This window comes from Anabrus simplex, chromosome X (assembly GCF_040414725.1).
Source record: "Anabrus simplex isolate iqAnaSimp1 chromosome X, ASM4041472v1, whole genome shotgun sequence".
Classification (NCBI taxonomy): Eukaryota; Metazoa; Arthropoda; class Insecta; order Orthoptera; family Tettigoniidae; genus Anabrus; species Anabrus simplex.
Window position 1 is genome coordinate 185,984,628 of NC_090279.1, and position 22,331 is coordinate 186,006,958.

The window sequence follows — 22,331 nt, forward strand, 5'->3', positions numbered from 1 at the left end:
GTGTAGGGTAGGGCTGTTCATCAGGAATACTATTGCATGCAACATAGTTTCAGCTAGGCACATAAATGAGCTAATGATATGGATAGATTTGGCAGTTGGAGGAATTAAGACGAGAACTGTCTCAGGGTACTCACTGTTGTGAGGGTGCAGATGAGGATGAAGTTGACAGGTTTCATGAAGCACTGAGTGACATCATAGTCAGGGTCGACAGCAAGGATACGATTGCGCTAATGGGCAATTTCAATGCGAGAGTTGGAAGTAGAATTGAAGGATACAAAAGGGTGATAGGCAAATGTGGGATAGATATGGAAGCCAATAAGAATGGGAAACACTTGCTGGATTTCTGTTCTAGTATGGGATTAGCAGTTGTGAATACATTCTTCAAGCATAACACTATTCACTGCTACACATGAGAGAGTAGAGGTAGCAGATCCATAATAGACTATATCTTAACCGACTCTGAATTCAGGAAATCTGTTAGGAATGTGCACTGTTTTGGGGGATTTTTCGATGATAGAGACCACTATCTGATCTGTAGCGAATTAAGTATCTCTAGGCCTTGGATAGAGCAAGTGACATCTGTCTGCAAACGGATAAGGGTAGACAATCTCCAGGAAAAGAAAATTAGACAGAAGAACATGGATATGATGATGAGAAGTTACAAACAGTGGACAGTAAGTAGGTTCAGGATATAAGAAGAGAATGGGTGGTATACAGGGATCCTGTAGTAGAAACAGCAAGGGAATGTCTAGGAAAACTGCGAGTAAAGATGGGAAAAAGCGAACATCTTGGTGGAATGATGAAGTGAGAGCAGCTTGTAAATGTAAAAAGAAGGCTTATTAGAATGGCTCCAAACAAGGGCTGATGAAGACGTATGTGAAAGAAACAGAGCGAAACAAATAGTTGTTGAATCCAAAAAGAAGTTGTGGGAAAGACTAGATCAAGCAGTAGGGAAACCTTTCCGGACAGTAATAAAGAATCTTAGGAAGGGACACAAATAGGAAATAAACAGTGTTTTGGGTAATTCAGGTGAACGCATTAATACATCCCAGAGAATCACTGGACAGATGGAAGGAATATTTTGAAAATCTTCTCAACATAAAAGGAAATTCTTCCTGGTGCTGGCATGAATAACCAAGCTCATGGGGAGAAGGAAAATTATGTTGGTGAAATTACTAACTCCACTGCCATAAAGCAGCAGGAATAGATGAATTTAGACCTGAAATGGTGAAGTATAGTGAAAAGGCAGGAAAATTGCTCCACAGAATAATATGATTAGCATGGAGTGTTGGTAAGGTACCTTCAGATTGTACAAAAGCAGTATTTGCACCTATCTATAAGTAAGAGAACAGGAAGGATTGCAATAACTATTGAGGTATCTCATTAATGAGTATACCAGGTAAAATATTCACTGCCATCTTGGAAGGGAAGTTGCGATCAGTGGTTGAGAGGAAGTTGGATGAAAACCAGTGTGGTTTCAGACCACAGAGGGGCTGTCAGGATCAGATATTCAGCATGCGCCAGTTAACTGAAAAATGCTATGAGAGGAATAGACAGTTATGTTTATGTTTTGTAGATCTAGAGAAAGCATACGACAGGGTATCGAGGGAAAAGATGTTCACTATCCTGGGGGACTATGGAATTAAAGGTAGATTATTAAAATCAATCAAAGGCATTTATGTTGACAATTGGGCTGCAGTGAGAATTGACGGTAGAATGAGTTTTTGATTCAGGGTACTTACTGGGGTTAGAAAAGGCTGTAATCTTTCACCTTTGTTGTTCGTAGTTTACATGGATCAGGTGCTGAAAGATAAAAAGTGACAGAGAGGGATTCAGTCATGTGAAAATGCAGTAAGCTATTTGGCCTATGCTGATGACTTGGTCTTAATGGCAGATTGTGCCCAAAGCCTGCAGTCTAATATCTTGGAACTTGAAAATAGGTGCAATGAGTATGGTATGAAAATTAGCCTTTTGAAGACTAAGCTGATGTCAGTAGGTACGAAATCCCAGTGAACTGAATGTCAGATTGGTGATACAAAGCTGGAACAGGTAAATAATTTCAAGTACTTAAAATGTGTGTTCTTGCAGGATGGTAGTATAGTAAGTGAGATTGAATCAAGGTGCAGTAAAGCTAATGCAGTAAGCTCACAGTTGCGATCAACAGTATTCTTTAGGAAGGAAGTCAACTCCCAGACTAAACTATCTTTACATCGATCTGTTTTCAGACCAACTTTGCTTTACGGGAGTGAAAACTGGGTGAACTCAGGATATTTTATTCATAAATTAGAAGTAACAGATATGAAAGAAGTGACAATGATTGCTGGTACAAACAGGTGAGAACAATGGCAGGAGGGTACTCAAAATGAAGCTAAGTTAGGAATAAATTTGATGGATGAAGCTGTATGCATAAACTGCCTTTGGTGGCGGGGTCATGTGAGACGAATGGAGGAGGATAGGTTACCTAGGAGAATAATGGACTCTTTTTTTTTTTTTTTTTTTTTTGCTATTTTGCTTTACGTCACACCGACACAGACAGGTCTTACGGCAACAATGGGATGGGAAAGGCCTAGGAATGGGAAGGAAGCAGCCGTGGCCTTAATTAAGGTACAGCCCCAGCACTTGCCTGGTGTGAAAATGGGAAACCACGGAAAACCATCTTTAGGGATGCCGACAGTGGGATTCGAACCCTCTATCTCCCGGATGCAAGCTCCAAATGGACTCTTATCGAGGGTAAGAGAAGTAGAGGGAGACCAAGACAACGATGGTTGGACTCAGTTTCTAATGATTTAAAGATAAGAGGTATATAACAAAATGAGGCCACAGCAGTAGTTGTAAACAGAGAATTGTGGCAAAATTTAGTAAAATGACAGAGGCTTGCAGACTGAATGCTGAGAGGCATAACGGTCTATAATGATGTACACATGTATGTATGTGCCTTACCAGAGGTTCAAGTGTACTTAATACATTTCCTATGTTGAAGCTTTTCCCAGTGACACAAATCATTGCCGTGACTTCTGAATCAACGCTCGTATAATTTACGATCTTTTATGTTTCAAGAGTACAAAGAATAAAAATAGAGATATTGATTACATTATTCATAAATGTTATATTTCCTCATGATATTCACCTACACTGGTTGAAAACATGCTGACAATTCGAATTTGTTCAAAAACTATAAAGGAATAGACATTATTATTATTATTATTATTATTATTATTATTATTATTATTATTATTATTATTATTATTATTATTATTATATAATGTGTGTGTGTACATGAAATTCTATTTCTAGATTACTGTTCTTGGAGAGGGTTGCCCTAACTTAACATCCTAAAATTTGCATGTCATTGCTTGATTTTTCACATCCGTGCTTTCATCACCATCCAGACAACAATACTACCACAGTGCAGACACCAGGGTTACTACGAGTAGTCCTGCTACTTGGCAGAATTGCGCTGATGATGATGATCTTTATTATTATTATTGTTTAAAGGGGCCTAACAGCTAGGTCATCGGTCCCTAATGGTATGAGGTGTAACGAAATAAAATGATAATTAAAACTTCAAAATGTATTCACCGACTAGAATCTAAAAGGAATGATGATGAAAAGATGACAATGAATCCAAAACAATCAGTGGATTTAATTCACAATGCTGTATTTTCTGAGAGATGCTTGTTGTCCAAAGGGGTCCAAATTCCAGGGCACTGGCCCCTCATAATAGCACTAATCACTGGTAAAGCAGAAACATAATGTTCCTCCTATACTAGTACTAATCACAGATAACGTAGACTCAGAGTTCCTTGCATGGTGGTATTAATCACAGGTAATGTAGACCCATGGTATTCCTTCCATAGTGGTACTAATCAGAGGCAACTTAGACCCATGGTGTCGCTCATATAATTGAACTAATCACTGGCAACACCCAGACCTGTGGTGTTTCTCACATAGTGGTATTAACCACAGGCAACATAAACCCAGCGTGTTCTGCATATGGTGGTACTAATCACGGGTACTGTAAACCAGCAGTGATCCACCCACAATGATCCTAATCACAGACACAAGGTATTCCTCAAATGAAAATGAAAACCTACAACCTATTTTCCAGTCTTTCACCAGGTCAGGGATGTAATGAATGAATCAGATATAGGCTGTTATTACGATGGGGTCGCCACTCCCAAAGTGATTTATATTAATGAGTGATAGATGCTATGAAATGAGAATGGAGAGTGTTGCTGGAATGAAAGATGACAGGGAAAACTGGAGTACCCGGAGAAAAACCTGTCCCGCCTCTGCTTTGTCCAGCACAAATCTCACATGGAGTGACCGGGATTTGAACCACAGTATCCAGCGGTGAGAGGCCGACGCGCTGCCGTCTGAGCCATGGAGGCTCACTATTCCTCAAATATTGGCACTAATTATAATTAAAGTTGACCCATGGTGATCCTAACATAATGGTAATAATCACAAGTAGTCTCATGGTTCTAATTCCACCATCCCTTGGTTGACACTTTTAGTCACCTCTCACGACAACAGAGGATACCATGGGCATATTCGTATGCGTTCCACACACAAAGGGGTTGAATTGCACTGAATCACCCCCAACCAAGAAACCAAACCAAACCCCATCGCTTAACAGCCCCGATGGCCTACCAAGTGACCACTACTCAGCCCGAAGGCCTACAGATTACGAGGTGTTACGTGGTCAGCACGACGAATCCCCTAGGTCATTATTCTTGGCTTTATAGACTGGGGCTGCCATCTCCCCATCAAATAGTTCCTCAGTTATAATATCACAGACTGGGTGGACCTTGAACCAGCCCTCAGATCCAGGTAAAAATCCCTTACCTGGCTGGGAATCAAACCTGGGGCCTCTGGGTAAGAGGTAGGCATGTTATCCCTATACCATGGGGATGGGCTGGCATTTACCAACCGACAAAGGAACTAGTTAATATTAATTCTCATTACAATTATAGTCTCAGTCTCAAAACTTTCCAGACATAGGTTGTATACAAAACATTACTCACTCACTCACTCACACGTCACAATATTTTAGGAACCATCGAAACAATCAGCAAAAAGTCATAGTTTGTTGTGATTAGGGTCCGAATTTTTATTTCAACTGATATTTTCCAAGTATATTTTGAAAGCCCTTGAACCTATGTCAGATATCTCGCTTTTAGACTTCCAACCTCCTATAATTGCTTTTTCGACAGGTGTTCCCATATTAATTCTAGTCCATAAGTGAGAACGGGTACCACTTTCACCTCAAATAATTTCAATGCCATGGTTACCGACATTCTCAACATGCGTCTGATGTCGCTAATACTTTCTATAGCAGCTAATTTTCCTCGTATATGAATTGTAAAGGCTGATTCAGTTACTTGTGTGATGACACCCAGGTACTTAAAAATGGCTCCTCGGTGTCAGCACTTGTCCTTTGCAAGTGTAGTCTACCTCCTTTTCTATAAGCTACAAATTCCATCCTAGCAGTCAGAACATACATCGAATCAGGTTTCCAACTACAGATGAAAACTTCTGCTGTCTTCCAGATCTGACTACTGCATATGTTGAGAGAAGGGATACTGTATGAACTACTTTACGTGATACCTAGTAAAACAACAGTTAACCTTAATCATAGGTGATAAATTTCATAGTATTCCATATTGCAGAGAATACAGTGCAAAACCAGAGCTGAAAGATTTTCATCTATTCAATACTTATTCACTGCAATCTAAAAAAAGCAGGTAGAAACTTCAACATAAGGTACTTAGAACATGTAAATTCATGAAAATACAATAAATTTTCAGTAAGTGTAATGGACTAGTATAACTTAGAAACAATTCTCTAACTATGGGTAAATAATGGAAATATCAATTATTATTATTATTATTATTATTATTATTATTATTATTATTATTATTATTATTATTATTATTATTATTTATGTAGTTATGTCCAGACTTTATTTTGTATAAATCATGATTGTATTATTTGTGAGATTATGTCATGAAACATCTGCTGTGTGTATATTAATATGAGTTTATTTAATGTAACAACATGTCATTAATAGTATATAATTTATTATTACCTGTATATCATCATCATCATCATCATCATCATCATTGTACAGTTCCACTTTCTCGGGTACTGTTAATGAGCCTCTTCCACTTCTTCCTGTCCATATACAACTTGTCATGGAGAACATCATCCACTGTCCATCCTCTGGTAACTAGATCAACCTTGATCATGTCCATCCATTGGGTTTTAGGTCTTCCTGCAGGTCTTTTCCCCTCCACCTGTCTTTTCAAACTTATTCTGGCTGTTCTTGTAGGCTCCATCATCATCACACCGTAGTCTGGATGTGCCGATTCAGTCTAATAGGGATGTCTTTATTCTGGCTTTTTTCCCCTCACCTCCTCATTTCTTAACTTATCCATCTTGGTCTTCTGGATGGTGGATCTAAGAAATTTCATCTCTGATGCTTGCAGTCTTCGTAACAATGTTTTGTTTGAGAGCGAACTAGTCAAGTGTTCGAAATGGTAGTTTATTGATGTATATGTATATATAAGTTGTAAATAAATTAGGGTATACAACTGACAGCATTTCGTGTGTGCATCTTTGTGGATACAATAGCTTTCCTATGAACATTATTCTCAGCTGAACTGAATTCAGGAAAATTCTTCAAGTGCTAATATTTTAAGTGTTTGACCTGGTCTTTTGAGAGGTGCATTCTTCAAATTGGAAGAAAATGTTTAGAACTTATACTAGAACAAGTGTAATTGTAATGAGTGTTTTATCATTCAACTCATTACTTGTCTTGCAGCGAATGTCAACAACACACTCTTATTTCATAAATTTTATCTGCAGTAGAACCCTGCTTAACCGAAATGCTCTGACAAAATTTTATTTTAATATTTTGTTTTACCCCCTTTTTTAGCCGTCAATATTAGTAATTCTCCTGCTATAAGTGCCGGGAGCTACTAGGCAAACCCTATTTTGACAATAGCAGTTCTGGGAATCCAGTTACAGCAGATGGATTTAATGCATAGGTGGTAAGATAGATTTCAAATTTTTATTAAAATACAATACCACATGCTTTAATTACAGTACTGTAATAAAATTACTGTATACGGTATTCAGTTCAGTAGTAACAAAATAAACTGTTTTACTATTTCAGATTGCTTTGCGCTCTGTTGAACAAAGCAATGAATCTATACCAGCTGATGTACTGTTGATTAAACAGTGGCGCAACATAGCTGTACGACAATGCTGTGCCAAGATAATTCAGAAGAAAATCTCTGATTTTAGACAATGAGTGACATTATGTAAACATTTTAATGTTCATATACAGTATGCACCTTTGCTTAACAGAGTTTATACAATTTTATTTCGACATTTAATTTCCAAAAATATTTACCATGTGTCATCCGAAAAATGCGTCAACCGAAATGGCTCCGCCCCCTTTATTTTGGATAAACGGGGTTCTATGGTATTATAATTCATGTCTTGCCTTAACTTTATGATTCTGACTGATGATGGTCTCGATGATGATGCTTGTTGTTTTAAGGGGCCTAACATCAAAGGTCATCGGCCCCTAATGGTATGAAATGAAAGAACAAAAATTGCAAAGGCATCCACTGACCAAAATAAAAATAAAATATGGCATGAAGAATGAATGGATGGACAGGAACTCAACAAAACACAAAACAAACAAACAAAAACCAGTGGATCGGACTCAATACAGATCAAAAATAACATTATTACCGACCAAGGAACCACTTATAAAGCACAATGATGCTTGGTGTCTAAAGGGGGTGCAAAATCCACGTCTAAGGCCCCACAGAATGGTACATGTCACGAGTAAAATAGAACCATGGTATGTGTCATGTTGGGGTATTAATCAGAAGTAGCGAAGACTCATGGTGTTCCACAAAAGATGGTACTACTCACAAGTATTGCAATACGTACAAGTAACGCAGACCTATGGTGTGTCTCACACAATGGCCCAACTCAGAGTCAACGCAAACCGAGAAGTTTCCCCACCTAGGTATACTAAACACGGGCGCCGGTATTCTCGTGGTGTTCCTCACATAGTGGGTACTAATCACAGGCAACGCAGACCCACGGTGCTGCTCATATAGTGGTACCACTCACAGGCTACGCCCAGACCCGCGGTGTTGCACACATGGGTACGACGCACGGGTACTGGATTCCACCAGGCCAGGCTTTTACTGCTACTAATCACAAACCTATTTCGTACCGAATTTAGTTGTACTACTCGCAAGTACAGGCAACCTATGGTGTTCCCCGTGTGATGGTACGATTCAAAATTAGTTTCATGGTTCTAATTCAGTCAGCCCTTGGTCGCCCCTTTTAGTCACCTCTTACGACAGGCAGGGGATACCGCGGGTGTATTCTATATGTGCGTCCCCCACCCGCAGGGGGTAGTGTGTTTGGTCCGCGAGAGGTATTTTATTTCCCTCAAGTCCGCCGGCAAGCCGGTTAGGACCCCCCTATCCGCCACCTGGGACGCGCCATGTGGGAGTATCACCTCTCCCCCTGCTATGCCTGCGTAGCAGGTTCGTGGATGATGGTCTCTGGCAAGACCGAAACTAGTTTCAAATATATGGATACAATAAATATATAAGGTTACAATAAATAAGAATTGAACAGGTGGAAACCTTTTAGTTCCTGTTTTACATTATATTACCAGTAAACCTTATCGGGAATATGCTCAACAGTAGATTCTTCCAAACTGTTTTAGGAACTAAAAATGTGCAAAACAGAAAGCTGAACAAAAGTCTCTCAAAAGGATCAGTACTGCTTCTAGGTTAAGGTATGTTACTAAGCCAAGGACTGAGGTGACAACAGCAATCAAAAAGGCAAGAATTATTACGAGGCATGTTTTTTAAGTAAGGGCCATTTGAAAATGACTACACAACGAAAGACAGTTGTCTACATACTATGTGTATGTATTTTTCAACATAGCCACCAAGTTTGTTTTAACACTTATCATACCTTACAACTAAGTTTTGAATACCCTCTTCATAGAAACTTGCTGCCTGCTCCGATAACCAAGAGTTGATCTTGCGCTGGGACAGAGTCTGTTTGGCCTTCGCCTTCACAGGCGAATGTGTGTCTCTCCATTCCATGCTCTGTTGTTTCTATTCGGGCGTGATATGCGAAACCCATGTTTCGTCTCCCGTTACGATCTGACTCAACATATTGTCACCTTCTTCAGCATAACGAGTTAAAAACGTCATTGAATGCTCAAATTTTTGTTTTTTGATCCTCCGTTAGGAGTTTAGGTACCCACCGGGAGCAGAGTTTAGGTTTTCAGAAACAATTTTGTAAAGCAGTGACCTAGACATGTCAGGAAAGGCATTTGAGAGAGGTGTTCTTGTGAAGAACCTGTCCTCACGATCTTCGTTTCAACTGAAGCCACCAAATCGTATGTGATCAGATATAGGCATCCGGAGCGGGCCTCATCATGGACGTAGTCACGGGTACCCACTTACACACTTTCCCTTCACTCATATCATTAGCACCATACACTTTGCAAATCTGTCCTTGCGCACAACAACCATATCACTGACCGAACCTTGCACGGGGTGGGTGAGTTGATGATCTTGAACATTTGAGCAAGCACAGGACAGAACCATACAGGTTAGCAACAGAGCTGCAATTGAGAACCATTGTTCCCGAGGCATGTTGGCAAATGATACATGTGCACGCCCGAACTACTAGTGTCTACAACAAAATGGCCCTTGATTAAAAAACACCCCTCGTATTTCATAGATTCTCAAACAGTCAAGTTGACTATTTGCATGACAATGCAAGCTCTGCCATGTCAATGTCAATGTTCATGTGTTTACAATGAATGTCACTCTCCTCTGGGGCAATGATTAATGAATGACTGATGAAATGAAATTACATTTGAGAGTGTTGCTGGAATGAAATATGACAGGGAAAACCGGAGTACCCGGAGAAAAACCTGTCGCACCTCTGCTTTGTCCAGCACAAATCTCACATGGAGTGACCGGGATCTGAAGCACAGAACCCAGAGGTAAGCAGCCAGCGTGCTGCCGCCTGAGCCACGGAGACTCTTACAATGAATGGTGTCAAATTATCTTACTTGTTTCTCAAGTCATGGCCAACCATCAATAGTTGGTTATGTCAGATGACCACCATCCTCCACGGCTGCTAGGTAATGCCTCCATCATATATTTTTTTACGTGACACTATTACGTGTCCACCTCTGTAGTGTGATTAGCTGCCACCCCTGAAGGCCCGGGTTTTTTTCCCGGCTCTGCCGTAAAATTCAAAAAGTGGGACGAGGGCTGGAACACGGACCACTCAGCCTCAGGAGGTATACTGAGTAGAGGGGGTTTCGATTCCCACCTCAGCCATCCTGGAAGTGGTTTTCTCTGGTTTCCCACTTTTCCTCCAGGCAAATGCTGAGATGGTACCTAACTTAAGGACATGGCTGCTTTCTTCCCTCTTCCTTGTCTATAAATCTTCCCATCCCCCCACAAGGGCCCTGTTCGGCATAGCAGGTGAGGCCGCCTGGGCAAGGAACTGGTCATTCTCCTCAGTTGTATCTTCCAACTCAATGTCCTACGCTCCAGGACACTGCCCTTGAGGCGGTAGAGGTGGGATCCCTCGCTGAGTCTGAGGGAAAAACCAACTCTGGAGGGTATACCGATTAAGAAGAAGAATAAGAAGAAGACACTATTTCATTACAAAAATGTTTGGATGACCCCCAGCTCAAAGAAGTATTTAATAAAAATACCTGTTACTGGTTTTAACCCCCACTAAGTACTTTTAAAGTTTTCTGGGATGCTGAGGTGCCAAAATTTTGTCCTGCAGGAGTTCTTTTCACATGCCAGTAAATCTACCGACACAGAACTAACGTATTCAAGCTACTTCAAATAACCCCGGACAGAGCCAGAATTGAACATGTTAGCTTGGGCTGAGAAAACCAGCGCCTTAACCATATGAGCCACTCAGCCAGGCAAAGACATACACAGTGTATCATAATTAAGAGTGTAAATCAAAACAGCTGTTAGAATCTGTTGTTACCACCCACCACTGACTTGATTGTGTGTAAACATCATCCTAGTTAGGACATGGTACCAATACAACTTTAAGAAAAGTTATTAAATTCTTTGGTAGGAGTGCAGTAGTTTTTAATGAACTAGAAAACAGTTTTACTAAGTATGTTACAGTTACATGTTACAATGACTGTATATTGTACTTAATCGTAGTTAAAGGAAGTGTTCAAGGTGTCGTCCTTGTACCCAGAAGCAGGCAATCCTGGAAAATGATGCCGCAGTTTGGTAAAACGTACGGCCCAATAAGACAATCACCTAATACACTCAACACTCAATTAACCGGGATAATGTATGGTTAAGGCTTCCCGGATAAGTAAACTTGCAGTTAACCCGCAAAAGGTTAAAAATAGAACAGGCATACTGAGAGTACAGTTAAAATGATAATAAATGATACAACTGTATTGTTTTTTATTAACTTACCCAATCCGTTGCAGTAAAAGTAGCACTTAGCACAATTTATTTATTTATTTACATAGTTTACGCCCACATTGGAGCACTTAAATCAAACCCAAATACATTTACGTTAACAAAGAATTAACTGAAGATTTAGCTTGCATCATCTTCTTCCTTTCCCAAAACCTCTTCATTCTGGCTGACCTGGCTGCCCTTTCTTCATCAGATATGACATATTGTTTGTTGTACAGTTTTTAATGACAATCTTATTTGTTTGTTCTTGAGAATCCTTTTTTCTTCTCAATTTTCAATTTGCTTCATTGTAATATTCAGCTTTTCTAAATCATTCTGAACTTCTTTAAACCAATTATTTTTTGTTTTACTTTTCCAAAAGTAATTAAATAGTTGTTTTATTATCCTATTATCAATTAATAAATGGAAAAAATAAACAGCACTTTTCTTTGAAACTCATAAAACAAAGAAAAATATTCAGACTACCTAAGTTTAATGTTTCTAAAAATAATCAGTCACGGTTTTCTACTCTATTAACGACTCAACAATATTATCCTGACCCTTTATAATTTTGTATTACTGTAACTCCTAACACTCGTGCACTGTTAGTGTTTCTGATATCGCGGTTAAGACGCAACGCGGTTGATCCGATTACGGTAAATCGAGAGTTGAGTATACCCCTAACCACACATTCAATGAGAAATGTCACTGATGTGGTGACTCACGCATAGCATGTGCGTTTAAACCTTGACTATCCCAAATGTGTGAGTACCACTCATGTCAGTTGTTCGAGGAGAGTCAGGTGTATTGTTTACTTCTTGTGTAGTAGAACGGTCCATGGTGTGGTCTTCATTTATGCAACTTAACATTTTTGAGAGGTGAAGTTGTAATAAAACAGTTGTGTTGTATGAGTGTTGTGCAGTAGGTAAAATGGAACATTACAGTCAACGATGAGTATGGGTTAGGAACAAGTGGCCATGGACTTAATTAAGGTACAGCCCCAGCACTTGCCTGATGTGAAAATGGGAAACCACGGAAAATCGTCTTCAGGGCTGCCGGCAGTGGGATTCAAACTCACCATCTCCCAAATGCAAACTCATAACTATGCAATCCTAAACGCATGGTCAACTCACTTAGTGAGGAAACTCAATGCCAAATTTCACTTCTATCAGTTTGGTGGTTTCTGAGATATCATGTTGAGTGGGTGAGTGGTATTTCATATACAGTGAAATCTTAAAATAAAAACTGGCCCATAAGTGGCTATTAACTTAAGGTTACAACATTTTTTAATTGGGGAAGAGGTCTATTTCATTACACGATGAAATGAAATGAAGTGGCGTATGGCTTTTAGTGCCGGGAGTGTCCGAGGACAAGTTCGGCTCGCCAGATGCGGATCTTTTGATTTGACGCCAGTAGGCAACCTGCGCGTCGTGATGAGGATGAAATGATGATGAAGAATACACTTACACCCAGCCCCCGTACCAGGGAAATTAACGAATGATGGTTAAAATTCTCGACCCTGCCGGGAATCAAACCCGGGACCCCTGTGACCAACGGCCAGCATGCTAACCATTTAGCCATGGAGCTGGCCATTTCATGATTAGCTATAGCAGGACCTACAGTATGTTAAAAGTAACATTCAGTTTCTCTTCAAAGCCTTTCAGCTGCTCGCCACCACATTGCTCTAGGACATCCTTGTCCAGTCCTTGGTTCCTCGATAGCAAGAGCTCTCTATACAGGATGATCTTTTACCTCAACATTGTACGTGCCCACACCAGCACAAATTCCACTCCTCCAGTTTCTTACTGATAGCGGCAGGATTGAATGATCCTTGCACGTCCTCACTGCGCAATCGGTCAGAGTGACACCTGCTGACCATCGCAGCATCCACAACTCCCATGATGTGCCTTTCCTGATCATGCTTTTCCTGCCTTGCCCAACATTCAAAGCCATAATTAAGGGCAGGTCTGATGCGAGTCTTATAGCCTATATCTTGCCTTTCAGCTTTATAGGCATCTGCTGTCACACACAATACACCTGTCAGCAAATGCCATTTTGTTCATAACTCCACAGACACATATGAGTAGGAGGGTATCTTTTTTCCCCTTTTTTAAAAGGTATCGAACAGATGGGAGCCCCAGCCATTCGTTTGGATTCTCAGTAGCTATACAAGACAGCCATGTCTCCTAAGACTAACAAAATGATGCGGCACTTCACATCATCATTGATCAATAATAGACAGTACAGTACCATGTACTTTATATAGACAGTAGTATATGTACCATAGCATGACACTTTTTCTTTTTTTTTGTTCACTTGATTTACAATAATATATTTCAGTGTAGTTTTTGTAGTATTTACACATCCCTTTCTAGTGGCACACATTTCAAAAGATTCTGAAAGTTTATTCAGATGCAAGACTGTATTCTCACTGTACTGCAGGGCCAGTTCAAGGGCCAGCTGTAGGGGGCCTCGAGCTTTAGGGTCCCCATCATCCACCTCCTGTAAATGTGTTATTAGTAAAACACAGGTTGAATTTCCTGCTGAAACTGTATTCCTATAAAATCCCTTAATCTTCCAGTTTTATTATCAATGTTTTTCTATCACTAAACTCTTGAAACAAAGTCACAGTCACACACCACTACAATTCTTGTTCAATTGTCCTTATCTATCGATCACAAATTTCCAGCCCATGTAGTTCTATTCCAGTCTGGTTAGTACGTTTGTTGATTGTGTGTTAGTCGGGGAAGACCATGCTTTGCCCCGTGGTTCATCATAACACAACATAAAATGGATAGAAAATACTTATCAGGTTCTCAAAAGAGAAAGCGTAAGAAGGAGCCTAAGAAAGAAACATCATGGCAGAAAGGTGTGTTCAATTTGTAAAGAGAACACTAGGTGATAATGGGGCTGTGGTGCCTGTGGATGAACAATGAGATACAAGTACAGGGAATATAGCAAACAAGTGTAGAGTAATAAGACCCCAACAACGGAGTGTAATGAAAATCCGTCTGTTATCATCTATATATATATAAAATAAGAGTTTTGTCTGTACATTGCTCAGAATTTACAAAGGATGGTATTCCTGTATCAGTCGTGCCCAGAGTAACAAGGAAATGCACTTTTTGCTTTTCTGTAATTTCTGTCTGTCTGTCTGTCCATGCATCATGAGAAAACGGCTGAATAGAATTTGATGAAAATCTGTATACAAAGTCGGGTAATAAGTCGCTATAATCTAGGACATACATAATTTTATTCACGCTGATTGAAATGGTAGTTTAGGGGAAGGCCTACTATTTAATTTTCAAATATTTATGTTATTAGTGGTCATATCTTAATGAAAATCGGTATACAAAGTCGGGGAATAAGTCGCTATAACCCACATGATAAATAATTTTACTCGCGTTGAGTCAAATGGTAGTTTAGGGGAAGGTCTAAATTTAATTCTCAAATATTTGTTATTAATGGTCCTATCTTAATGAAAATCGGTATGCAAAGTCGGGGAATAAGTTGCTATAATCTAGGCCATAAACAATTTTATTCACGTTAAAGGAAATGGTAGTTTAGGGGTAGGCCTAAAATATAATTCCCAAATAATTATGTTATTAGTGATCGTATCGATAAATACTGCATAACTAAAGTTATGTTAGTTATGTAGTATTATATTTCCGATCATTTATGTCTTATACATTGTTACCATACCGGCTATGATCAGAGATATTCATGAATTTGGATTTTTATTACCAAGTCCTTACCACCACTAACATATTCAGGATTTAATGAAAATCGGTGTGTAAAGTCGTAGAATATGGAACTACAGTCTACTCTATAAATAATTTTATAAGACGCCCTAATATTACAAAGCCGAAAGAAAACTAAATGTGAAGGCCGACAATATAGAAAGCTCATAAAATTGATCAACAATAACATTTGACCTTTGTTTGTTGTGATATGCTTTGTCTTCTGTTATCACTCACCTATGATAGATAGGATTACCACTGCGTACCAAGTCTTTTTTTTTAATTTGCCTTACGTCGCACCGACACAGTTAGGTCATATGGCGACGATGGGATAGGAAGGGGCTATGAGTGGGAAGGAAGCGGCCTTGGCCTCAATTAAGGTACAGCCCCAGCACTTGCGTGGTGTGAAAATGGGAATCCATGGGATAACATCTTCAGAGCTGCCGACAGTGGGGTTCGAATCCACTATCTTCCGGATGCAAGCTCACAGTTGCTCACCCCTAACCACACGGCCAACTCACCCAGGCGCACGAGTGTAACAGTCTGCCTAAATATTGGTGGGAAGTAGCTGGGGAGATAGGTAACTTTCTTCTTTAGCATGTCATTCCTCTGTTTCATAAATTTTCCAATACTACTGGTACGTAACACACTGGTTCATCATAGCATTTGAGCTATTCAATCCCTACTCTGAGGCAGTGTGCATACTTTTCGGAATAATGGCAGAGAAGTGTTCATGGCTGTCTGCGGCCTGGTCATTCCAGATCTGAAACTTTGGACTGTTGATCGGCACCACAGTACTGTTCGTTAAAAGTGAGAAAATGTGCAGTTTTTTATTTGAACTAGTATTTCATGTGATAACATTGCTTTTAATCGCTACAATCCTACTGACGTTTTTTTTGTAATGATTTATGTTGACTTCGGTTAGGAAAACCACTAAGTCAGTCTTTCTGAGTATCCCGTAGCGAAGAACGGGTACATCAGCTAGTCTGAAATATGCCTTTGCTGGAGAGATGATGTGTTTACAGTGCACTATATCTTCTGGTATGGGCTAGAATAAATTTGTTTACTTTCATTGATATGCTGTCCCAAACATTGCTATAACTTCTAAGCGACTTCTGATTTTGTTCAAAATAAGTGTCCACGCAGTTCATATCATGCAGATGTAGTATCTACATACAAAAAGGTGGCATGCAAAGTAATAAAATGTCTGATTACTTTTTTGTTGGAATAAAATTTGAATCATCAAGTGCCCACGATCACTCGGGTGAGCATTCACTTATATTGCTATCATTATGTAGGCCTACATCACACGTAATTTCCTGCCGTACATAATCACCACCACTAACATATTCATTATCACTCAGATTATTCTTATCGCTACTTTTACCAAATATGCATTCGAGAGCAGCATTACATAAATACAGACCATGCGAGGCCACCACTATGTTGTTTACAATGATCGACGTTGATAAAATAAATACTTTTTATGCCAACACAATGCTGCATTTCGGTAGAAGATACTCCCCTGGATAGAATGATACCCTGTGCTGCGTGCTGTGCAAAAAGTTCACATTGACAACCAACAGATGGCACGCAGATATACATCTAAAACATCGCTAGCCTAGTCCGTACAGGTATACGTCTAACCGCTCCTGGTTTATGTTTTTTAGGTCCATACACGTACGTGTCGAACCAGCTTGAGTGGTTAATCATTGCCCCAGAGGAGTGCGACAGGCTTCGGCAGCCGGCACAATTCCCATCTTCGCCGCTAGAATGGGGTTTCACTCATTCCATTCCTGACCCGGTCCAATGACTGGAAACAGGCTGTGGATTTTCATTTCATTGATCTGTCTCAGTCCATTCCTTGGCTTTGACAATATGAACATGACCGAGGTATGAGCGATGCTAGCAATACCATTCTTTATGCAGCCAGTCCCTGTTACAAATGGTGTGAAAATATCGCTCATAGGGTCGGTTGTTGCATGCATTTCAATGCGCTTGGGCAGACTGATATGTAACAGCAACTTCTGGCTCAGTGAGGAAAGCAATGGGAAACTGCATCACTCATTTCCCTAGTGCGCCTCTTCAATGATGCCTAGGCTATTTATGACAGCTGTTGGCGGAGGTGTGGAGGATCAAACCAGCCTTCAGGCTGAATACCCAACATACATACAACATACATCATTTGAAATAAGAAGAATGAACAGTTGCAAGGTAGTGCAGGAAATTCAACACAAGTTATTGTGGTAAACCATTTACCGGTAATGAACATGAATGTTTCTGAAACTAAAAAAGTAGTAAACTGAACTTCTTCTTCAGTGCTGTGTAATGAAAATGATACTTCAGCTAATTTTTATATTGCCCCAAAATTAGTGCCCCGGGTCGCCACTTGTATTGCTAACATCTACACGTGGAATGACTGTCATCTGTTTACTTCTAATGGAGGACGTGGTCGGGTGGTGCACAGGGCTGCCAATTTGTCTAGTTAGGAACAAAGATAAGCAGTAATTCTATCTGGGCTAGTGGTGAAAAGATGAATTACAATTATTTTTCTTCCGGTGCAGACAGTGTGCCCCATAGCCGTAAGAAAAAAGACTCTCAAAGGGAGTGTGGCCCCGAATCTAATTCTTATCATTGTTGGGACTGACGTCACATCCCATTTTACATTAGCCAATAGCAATGCTACAGGGAGAATAATTTAAGTGTTCAGACTTCTTCTCGCATGCTGTGGGAAGTCCCGAGCGAGCGACATATGGTTTCTGTCAGCACGGCGAGATAAGAAGTGTTCACTGCAGAGCGCATCTGTTTAGCACTCTGTCCCTCAGTTAGTTAGAAAATATTGGGCTCTTAAGATGTGTTGCGAGGTTATTATCACGATGGTTAAATACACTATAGAGCAAAGAATATTTTTGGTCGAGTGTTATTTGCACAAGAAGAAGAAACCAGTTAAAAGGTGCCTTCAAAAATTCCGTAGACAATTTCCCGGTGCGACAGTACCATCAAAACATTACGTGCATCAGCTCGTTTACAAGTGGCATAGTACTGGTTCCATAAGCAATAAGAAAAATAAGCGAAGGAGAATAGCTCTCACACGGGAGAGGTTAGAAGATATACAGGCAAGACTCCAGGTCAGTCCACATAAGTCACTTCGGAGAGTAGCTCAGGAAAGTGGTATTTCACCTTCTTCAGCACGTAATGCAACAAAATTGTTACGTTTACGATCTTATCGGACTCATTCAGTCCATAACACACTGCCTACAGATTTCAATGCAAGAATACGATTTTGCAATTGGCTAATAAATAGTGTCCACGACGGTATTGTGGATCCGAACTTTCTTTTCAAAAGCGACGAAGCCTAGTTTCATTTGAGTGGATATGTCAATTCACAGAACAATAGAATCGGAGATACAGACAACCCGCACATTTTACAGCCGAGACCTTTGTACGATGTGAAGGTGGGTGTGTGGTGTGCTATCAGTGCCCGACGAATTATCGGTCCGATATTTTTTCAGAACACGATTACTTCTGACCGTTATATTCACAACATTCTGGAACCATTTTTTGCTGAACTGACTGAAGAAGAGAAAAGGTACGGCTAATTCCAGCAGGATAGTGCAACGGCCCATACGGCGCGTAGCTCTATGCGACGGTTACGGGAAATGTTTGATGATGATCAGATCATCAGTAAAGGCTTATGGCCCCCTCGTTCACCTGATTTAAGCACATGTCATTTTTATCTATGGGAAAAACTTAAAGGAAAAGTTTACAGGAATAATCCCCGAACTGCAGAAGAATTAAAAACTGAAATTAGAACCACTGTGCGTTCTATCGGTGTCCATGAACTACAAAGTGTGTTTCGAAATCTCATTACAAGATGTGAAGCTTGCATTGCAGCTGAAGGAGATCACTTTCAGCATCATCTGTAAATACTGGTGAGTTCAGTTTAATTTCCTAGTTGATTTGTTTATATATTGATTTATCACTGGCGAGTTCAGTTTAATTTCCTAGTTGATTTATTTATTTGTTCATTCATTTACTTATTTGTCCAGAGCATCTATGTAGCCTATGAGTTCAGTTTCGTTTAGTTTCTATAGGCGTAATCATGCCGCTTCTCTAAGCCGACTAAGCCTGCTTGTTATGGCAGGCACTGCGCTCGCTGTCTCCGCTTCCCAGCGCGCCTAATCCTCGGCACTCCACTCTGCACTTTCAAATTAATCACCCTGTAGAAGCTAATTTAGCTATGTCCCCCTGTGGTTGGGTGCGGTAGAATAACACCCATTGTACCCCCTGCCTGTAATCCAACACTTCAAAAAATGAAGGTATCAGTCAAAGAAAGACAAGGGCCACGAAGGGTGTGAAAATGAAAGACTCCTAGGATTTGCAAACATTTACCGTCGGGGTCAGAAAAGAATAAGTGTTCGCCAAGGGAGGTCGGATAGCATAGATGAAAGTGAGGAGCCTGGCACAAGCAAGTGGAGGTAATGTCCAGGACTCGCTTACGGGCCCTGTAGTCGCCAGCCCACGCTTCCAAGTTGAAAGCCCTTAGGGCCCCTGTTAGATGCCTCTTAAGACAGGCAGGGAATAATACCATGAGTGTTATTCTACTGCCCCCCCCCCTACCGGAGGACCTGTCATAAGAGGTGACTGAAAGGGGCCCCAAGGCCTCTTAACTTTGGAGCATGGGTTGAAGACCACAGGGCCCTTAGCCGAGTCCTGACAGTGCTTCCACTTACCCGTGCCAGGCTCCTCACTTTCATCTATCCTATCTGACCTCCCTTGGTCAAATCTTGTTCTTTCGACCCAGATGGTATTCGAGTATTTGAGACCTATGGAGTCTTTCATTTTCATGCCCTTCGTGGCCCTCGTCTAACTTTGGCCAATGCCGTCATTTTTTGAAATGTCATATCCCTTCCATTTTATCCCTCTGATTAGTGTTATATAGAGGATGGTTGCCTAGTTGTACTTCTTTTTAAAACAGTAATCACCACCACATTTCACAATGGAGAATGCCGTGTGCTGCTCTTTATTAGGTTATGAAAGTAAATGTAGTCTGGGGGCGGGCTGGTGGGTTTCTGGACATCGCAATGAACACATCTCTCCCCTGAAAGGAATTCAACGTAAGATTTGTATAATTTCTACTTCCTTATGTTACAAAGCTTGGAGTACGTAGTGTATTTTTTTTGCCATTTTTAACCCCAAGGATAGGAAGAGAGACCATCAGAAGTACAAGACGTTTGATTCAAGCAATCCAGAAAATTGGCGAGAAGTTATAGACAAATATTTTAGAATAAAGTTAGTTAAAGAAGACCCTACTGATATCCTACAAAGAAACTGGACGTTGATTTAGCGTATACCACTGCTTTCACAGAGTCCAAATTATGAAGAGGTAAAGCCTAATTGGCTTATGTACTTATATAATCTGCACATCCAGTACTGTAAATAGGTTTGGTTAGATTGACCTCAGGTAAGCAAATGGGGGCCCCAAAATTCCTTCAACCGACACTGCAGTACTATTCATAAAAAAATGTGACACAATGGCTGTCTGTAGGTTTATTCACTTGTGTCCTGGCACATTTAAAAATGTTGGCAAGTTTTCTAGCAGAAATCCCTTTCTCAGTTTCAAGACCACATTTTTGCTCTCTTCCACTATTAAAACAACCCATATGACCTATCACACTTTTGAACTTACACATTCACCTACTGAAGACAGCACAACTGAGCTCAATCACCGAATTGCCAATGAGTGTAAAAATGGTACACCCTATTCCAACCAAAAACATTAATTTTTAAAATGAATTCACATTTGGCAGCTTTATCTCCCATATCACCACATTCATTGCAACATGTAATTTACAGTTTTATTTACTGATAATCTATGGAAAAGGGGATGGGGGGGAAAGAGGATGGTATTTATTGTAGGCCTACCCCAGAAAAGAGAAACTACTGAAGTTATGATTAACATATTGTTTATGTGGGAAAACAAAATCATATGTTTGTCATGGACAGCATTAAGATGTTTTTTTTAAAGTAAGCCTAGTAGAGCAAGTGTAGAAAATTTATATTTTTGGCAAAATGCATCTTAGCTTTTTTTAAAAAAGATTTTAGTGCTCTCCATAACAAACACTTGATTCTCTTTTTCCACATAAACAATATACAGTAAGTTATCACATCATCTGACTAAATGAAGTGCCTACCACTCTATCCAACTTGGAAGCAAGGTTATAGATAGTGGAAACCTTTACCTTTCACTTCTCCAATGACCTTCATTGGCTGTACGGGTAAGACATGCTTTCTTACTCCCTCAGTGAATCAGACTTAACCTATATTCCACTTCATCAAGTTAACGCATGAAGCACAGTTAGAAAGAAAACTCAACCATTTGTCCAAAAATAATAAAATTCTGACGCATAATTAATAACTACTTCATCTCATAAAACCGTGATAAGTAAAGATCTGATCCACGGAAGTTGAAATTTCATGTTACAAACAAACAAAAATGTTATCTATCAATGTGTAATGGTCTCGACAATCTCCATACCGAAATTCCTCGTCGCTTATTGTTACCCGTAAATATTGGGCATTTATAGTTACGTAAAACATTTGATATTCATATTGGCTTTGGTATGGCCTAACATTATCGAAAGAATTTTATTTCAGAGCGTTTGTTAATTTTATAAACTGTGCCTAAAGAATACGAGCACCTGTCCAAATTCCTGCAACCGCATGATTGTTAACAAAATAATAGTAAAAGACCATCAACCAAAGACATGCTTTACCTACCTCCACCCACTCTAGGATACGAGAAACAGATGACAAGGATCCCTCGAAGACCGAATTATGACCTTGCAACTCGTTGCTACCCTGGTGCCACCACCATCAACTATGATAAGAGGTATATACAGGTCTATTTGCAAGCATAGAAACCGAACATGCACGTCGGAAAAGTGGAGAGATTCAGCCAATTGGCATCCAATCATTCCGACAGACAATTTTTAATTATTAGTAAGTTCAATACGTCTGTAGTTGCTGACATACTTGTTAAATAAAGGAGTGTTATAAATAGAATCGT

The 22,331-nt window shown here is 40.0% G+C and overlaps 1 protein-coding gene across 2 annotated transcripts in view; it reads right to left on the reverse strand.

Moving 5' to 3' along the window:
- Positions 1-22,102, reverse strand: part of LOC136886283 (zinc finger protein 1 homolog) — a 134,293-nt gene extending 112,191 nt beyond the window's left edge. Inside the window, exon 1 of one of the 2 annotated variants that reach the window (XM_068230644.1) lies at positions 22,043-22,102. The gene's annotated coding sequence lies outside the window, so the exon portion shown is untranslated. Of the gene's footprint in view, positions 1-21,504; positions 21,545-22,042 lie in introns of those variants that run through there. The other variant, XM_068230647.1, reaches the window with a different exon arrangement.
- Positions 22,103-22,331: the final 229 nt, after the last annotated feature.